The sequence below is a fragment of the Pelodiscus sinensis genome, chromosome 7 (assembly GCF_052426305.1).
Source record: "Pelodiscus sinensis isolate ZL-2025 chromosome 7, ASM5242630v1, whole genome shotgun sequence".
NCBI classification, from domain to species: Eukaryota; Metazoa; Chordata; order Testudines; family Trionychidae; genus Pelodiscus; species Pelodiscus sinensis.
The window spans coordinates 16,924-23,402 of NC_143058.1; the positions used below are offsets into that span (position 1 = coordinate 16,924).

The 6,479-nt window shown below is 50.4% G+C and overlaps 1 long non-coding RNA gene across 1 annotated transcript; it reads right to left on the minus strand.

Moving 5' to 3' along the window:
* Window positions 1-1,342: 1,342 nt before the first annotated feature.
* LOC142824228 (uncharacterized) lies at window positions 1,343-5,627 on the minus strand. The gene is made up of 3 exons (XR_016349996.1): window positions 3,941-5,627; window positions 2,642-3,537; window positions 1,343-2,102 (listed from the first exon to the last, which is right to left on the minus strand). It is a non-coding gene; the product is annotated as an uncharacterized LOC142824228 (long non-coding RNA).
* Window positions 5,628-6,479: the final 852 nt, after the last annotated feature.

The window sequence follows — 6,479 nt, forward strand, 5'->3', positions numbered from 1 at the left end:
CCCTTTGCATAGACGCGTGCTTAAAGGGATCCCCCGGACAGCCGTTGCTCTGCTCCTGCTTCTGGCTTGCCTACCTCCTGGAGGGAAAGCAAAGCTGCTGCAGTGCTTGCTCTGGTTGCCCTGCTTCCTCGGACACCACAGCAGTTTATTTTCAGGTTCAGGGTTTTTTTCTGCTTTTCACTGTGTTGGGGAGAATTCACAGACATTTGTGTCGGGTGGTCAGGCCAGGCACGTGATGCCCGCATCTTCCGGAACTCATACCTGTACCGCAGCCTGCAGGCTGGGTCATTCTTTCTGGTGTGAAACTATGCAGTCAGGGATGTTCAGATACCTACATGCATTGTGGCTGACACGGTGAACCCCCTTATGACCTGGCTCATGAAGCCATTCACTGGACACCTGGATGCGAGCAGGGACCTCTTTAACTCTCGCTTGAATCGGGCTTGCTTGGAGGTGGAGTGCGCCTTTGGCCGAAGGGCAGGTTTATATGCCTTCTCGCTCGGCTGGACATGGGGGAACACAACATCCCCGATGTGGTTGCTGAATGCTGTGTGCTGCACAACCTAGTGGAGAGAAAAGAGGCGGCCTTCCTCCCAGCGTGGGGGACACGAGCTGCTGTGGAGGGGAGGCACTTTGAGCAGCCCCGGACAGCTGCCATCCGGCAAGCCCTCCAGCTGGGATTGCACATTCGGGAAGCCCCGAGGGAGTGATTCTCCCAAGGAGCCCAATGAGTTTCCCCAGGGCCTTCCAAATGTGGGATTGCCCCATGCCTCCAATGCCTTCCCCCCCCGTCCAAAGCCCCTCCTGGCCCCACATTCACACTGAGAACAGAGACAGGTTGTGACAGACCGGGCCGGGTCTGGGCCCAGCTGACGGCGTCCGCTCTGGGCGAATTGCTCAAACTAGGGGCTCCTTACAGTCCCCAGACTGGTGACCTTCCCAAACAGGCCACAAACCACTCCCAAAAATAAATTGTTTACTTTAACAAAGTGCTTCCCTTACTGACTCTCACAGGTGGGAAGGGGGATGTCAAGCTGGAAGGGAGGAGGCAGGCTCAGGGCTGAGGGTGCCACCTGGATGACGAGCCCCTGCCACCCTGGCTGCGGAGGCCTGCTTGGAGATGGCTGCACGTGCGGGCTGGGGCTGGGCAGGAGGTGCGGCTGTACCTGAGTCTGGGATGGCAGCGGGTGAAGGAGGGTCGGGGGGTGAGCGGAGGGGTGGGGGAGCTGGTGGGGGGGGGAGGGCAGGCTGAGCAAGAGGAGCAGGAACAGACACAGGACCGGGGAAGGCTATGGCCTCCCGGATAGCAGTGCAAATAGCAGTGCACTGTGTTGGGGAAATCTCGCTCCCCTGGGGTACAGAGTCCCCAGAAGGGTCCGAGGCTGGAGGTCAAAGCAGTGAGGCAGGAGAGAAATCCAAAAGGAAAATTTTATTATGCATGCAGGCTGACAGCTACCAGAGTGAGAGCAGCAGCAGCCCTGAGAGAGAGTTTCCGGGATCCTTTATACAGTGTGTTCAGACAGTTTAGTTGTTGATTGATATGTTAAAGAAAACAAAGTCTCAGCAGAAGTACTCTAAGACATTTCTGTTCACACCAGGTGTGCTAGAAGTAAGTTTTACAGTACAAAGGCACATGAGAACCTGAGTGAGGAGTCTACAAGGCAAACTGTGACAAAGATAAGAGTTTACATGACAATTTGTGACAGACTAGGAGTCTTCATAAGTTGAGATAGGAGGCATTGTAAGGGTCTTGATTAGAGTTAAGATGATTTCTCTCTGTTACAGGGAGAGGGGCCTGGAAAACTTTTAACCCTTACAGCAGTTTTCTGTTAGAGAGTTTTGATTTCCTGCACAGTCCCTCCTTAGACACAATTGGAGTTATTTGATTTTTCTCCCACAGCTGCTGCACAAACTCGTCCAGCAAGCGACTGCGCCGCTCTGTCTCTGCCTGCATCCTCTGATTACATGTCTCCTGCATCCCTTGCAGGGCCGAGATGTGCTGGCGCACCAGGTCCAAATACGTGCGCCAGTGCCGATGGGTTCCCTGCAGCCGTCTGGGAGGTGGGAGAGGTGTGGCCCCCCCACCCTCCTGGACAGCTGGGCTGGATGTGGAGGACAAGAGGGAAAAGTCATCAATCATGCATGCTCACACTTTCCCTGAGAGACAGCATGCCCTCCTCAGCAGTCAGTGCCTGTCCTCTAGGATCAGTGGATGCTCATGTGGTCTCAGCAAGGAGTGGTATGCCCTGAGCACCAGCCACGGCCTCCCTGAAGCCCAGACAGTGTGCAGGCCACCATCCTGCCCCCCCTCCCCATGGCCAAGCAGCACAGACAAGTGCCAGGCCACAGTTGGGGTTCCCGCAGGTTGCTAAGAAGCCTGAAGCTGTGTGGCAATTCCCAGGGTCCCAAACCCCTGCCTGTACCTGGCATCAGTGTCTGTAGGAGCAGGTGGTTCCTCGCAGCCATGCGGGTGCAGGGGTAGGACGTCCCCCCCTGAGGTCGGACGTCCCTCCCTGAGGTCAGCCGTGTGTGTGTCCCCCTCCCCCCAGGATGTGATCAGCATGACATGTCACAGTACTGCACCATCCACTTTGCTCCCGCCTCCCCTGCCCTGTGTGTGATGGACCCTCACAGCACTCACCTGATGTTCCCTCCCTGGTGCCCAAAGTTGTCTGGGCAGGAACAATAGAGATGAAAGGTCTGGCAGGAGTGTCCACCAGGGCTTCTACCCGGAGGCCTTTATTTTCGACAAAAAATCTTCCCCGCGTCCACACTTCCCTTTTTTTGACAGATCTCTATCAAAAATAGTGTTATTCCTCGTAAAACGTAAAATGAGATTTACCGCTGTCAACAAAACCGCCGCATTCTGTTCATTTACTGTCGACAGAACGCGGCGGCCGTCTAGACGCAGGTACAGATTTTTCGAACAATCCCTGTAGTCTAGACACACCCCGAGTGTCAGAGTAGCTGCATTACAGAATTGTGCATGCATTGCCAAAAGTGGCCATCGAGTGTCACTGTTGCTCTGTTGCGGCATTTTTACGCTAGGCAGTTAGGAGTTATGAAATAACAGGCTAATGACTCCTGTTTGTGATGAGGAATAACCCTCATGTAGAAATTGTTATTTTGAAATGTCTTCAGTATATATGCTCAGCTGTTCTTATTTAGAAATAACTACTCCCCAGAGTCATTCAAAGTGATTACTCCCCAGTGCTTCCTGAGACTCTAAATCAATGTAGTACGTCAACATTAGGGGAGCCTGACTCAGACTAATTTCAAGGCTTCCCTGTAGTTTGGATGTTCTATTTCAAAGTAGGTAGCTTATTCTGACATAAGTGTGCAGTGTAGACATTGTTCAAAATAATTTTAAAAGATTCAAGGTATAACTGCCTAACTAAGTACTGAGGGAAAACTGCAAATTTCCATTTGCTCTTAGTCTGCATTGCGCTAGCTGGCTTCCAGCCCTAGTGATGGGCTCAAGGCTTTAGTCTCTGCCACAAGTCAGCCATTCTTTCATGAATCCAATGCCACTGAGAACTGAAAAGAGAATGAGAGGAGACTTGTAAACTCGACCACCACTAGTGGTCAAAACACAGACATAAACATGTGCATCACCTAACTGCTGATCACTGGAGACCCCTTCTTTATTCCTCTCTGGCCTATCCAGGTCCTAAAATGCTTATAATTTATAAGAAACTATGACCATCTCCACTTCACCACACCCTCAGTCCACTATACCCACACCCTACCCAGAATACTCTGGTCCTCTGAGGGACGTGATGATTGAGCAAGCAACTGGAGAACAATGTGATGATGTCCAGTGATTACACGGACAGATGCTCTGTAGTTTGTCGTCCCTCCCTCCACATCGCTGTATTTGAAGGGCAGCGACCCACGTGCAGCTACTTACGGAGAGGAAACGACAATCCCAGACAATTACCAGCCACGGGCAGAGCTCTGCCTTCCCCAGGATCCGTCCCATGGAAATCACAAGCATCTCTCTGCACGCAAGGAGGCACCTCGCTGCACAGACACTGGCTGAAGATAATTTCACAAAACATACACCAGCTCCTACACCGTCACGAGAGAGCTCCTCAGCTCCACTGTCAATAGGAACAACAGGTGACTCAGACTCACTTCAGGCAGATGCCCCTCATCTAGCTGGATCTCCAGAGTGGCTCTGATTGCCTACAGCAGGCCTCTGCAAGAACAGCAAATAACCCATGGAAGAAGTATCACTGCCAAAAATGCTACAGCTGCATGAGACCATCCAGTACCTGCCTCTCTCTCCAACCCTTTCTACAACATGGCTGTTCCGCTACAAGACACAGACTGAACACCGACGGGTCAGTTGGCTGTAGCTCCCCACTGATATCAGGATTATGCCAAGAGACCCACTCATCTTCCATGCGCTCGAGTCCAAGCCAGTAAGAATGCAAACACACCTCACATGCCGCTTCCTCTCTTTTTTCTGTTGTGTTGGCTAACACGGATTCATATGCTCTTGTGTTGCCCAAACGTCCAGTTTTGTGAGACCCCTTTTTAACTCATTCCTACCAGCTTTGGATTAGGGATGTTAAAGACGAGTCTATCCCCATAAGCAAATGCTTATGGGATAGTTGTCTGTTGACTAGTCAGCTAGTCGATTCCCCACACCTTGCTGCCTCTCTGAGATTGAAGTACTCCTTCCCCCCTGCCCCCGCTTTCTAAGTGGCAGCACTGCATGGCTGAGCTGGGGATCAGCTGTGCGGCAGCTGCCCCTTTGAAAAGCCACCTCCACGCGTTTAAAGGGGCAGCCATGGACCCCGGGGTCAGCTGAGAACTCCCCAGCTCTGCGTGGCATTTCCCCAGCTGGCCCCAGGTTCCACACGGCATGACCTGGGGCTCCTCATGGCATGCAGCACGGCATGGAGCCTGGGGTCAGTGGGGGACTCAGAGTCCCCAGCTGAACCCAAGCTCCATTACTTTGAAATGCACAAGAGTCCCTGCTGGGCTCTTGTACTTTTCAAAGGAGGAATGGGGAAGTGCCTATCGACTTTGATTTAGTCACTATTTATCCCTTTAGTCTCTCCTTTTTCAAGAACATTTGTGAGACGTTTAATAGCAGTGGTCCAAATGCAGATCCCAAAACCATAACACTCATTCCTACTCTCCCCGTCATAGCCACCAGGCTGCTGGTCAGTCCTCATGGTTAAGGGGTTATCCTAGCCAGATATTTGGTCAGCCAATAACAATGCAGGTAGGGATTTCAAACTGGAAACAAAGGAATTTTTAACTTTTTCCTCCTCTGTCTGAGGCAGAGTGGGTTCTTCCAGGTAACAGGGAGCTGCGAGGCTGTCTCGCTCTCTCTAAGAAAAGTCTTTTCACAATTTGTAAGTAGGGCAAAGTTTAATTAATCTATCAGGTTTTTAATTGTTTTATGGTTTGGGAATTTCAAATTGATGTTAAAAGTGTTTTTTTTCTCTTTTGTAATGAAGCTTTCTAACCCACAGAATTGTCTCTGGCTACGTCTAGACTGGCATGATTTTCCGGAAATGGTTTTAACGGAAAAGTTTTCCGTTAAAAGCATTTTCGGAAAGGAGCGTCTAGATTGGCACGGACGCTTTTCCGCAAAAGCATTTTTTGCGGAAAAGCATCCGTGCCAATCTAGACGTGCTTTTCCGCAAAAAAGCCCTGATCGCCATTTTCGCGATCGGGGCTTTTTTGCGGAAAACAAAGCTGAGCTGTCTATACTGGCCCTTTTGCGCAAAAGTTTTGCGCAAAAGGACTTTTTCCCGAATGGGAGCAGCATAGTTTTCCGCAAGAACACTGACAATCTTACATGAGATCGTCAGTGCTTTTCCGGAAAAGCAAGCGGCCAGTGTAAACAGCTGGCAAGTTATTCCGGAAAAGCGGCTGATTTTCCGGAATAAGTGGCCAGTATAGACACAGCCTCTGAGTATACAAATTGCTGGCCCTTACCATCTAGCTACCTTAACTATACTTGCAACGGTAGTATTGTTTTGATAATAAAAAGTTTGTTTTCTTTTCTAATTAACCTGCTATAGGTTTATTTTGGTGTCCTAGTTTTATCTGTAAGCTCTCTGTCTGTCTGCCTGGGAGTCAGCTAGCATAGACTGCAGCTTGTTTTTCTCTTTTCTTTTTCAAGCTCTGAGGGGAAAAAGAGCTTGAGGTACCCCTGAGGTTTTAGGGAGGAGTTTCCCAAGTGATCTCATCCCTAGTTTTCTTGGACTACTTGGGTGATGGCAGTGGATATTCCCTAAAATTTGGGTTTTAGGATTTTGGGGGGGAAGTTTTTGTACCAAAGCCTGGAGAGATCAGGTTTTGGGGTACTTTTGCGGGCCCCTGCTCCTGCATTTGTTGTGCCAGAGTGGGTTACCCCCCCCCCCCCATCTTTTACGGGGAGTACCCAGCAATGTTTTTATGAGGATCTAACAATACTTCAACTGCTTGAATGTCCGTCCATTTGTTATAAAGAA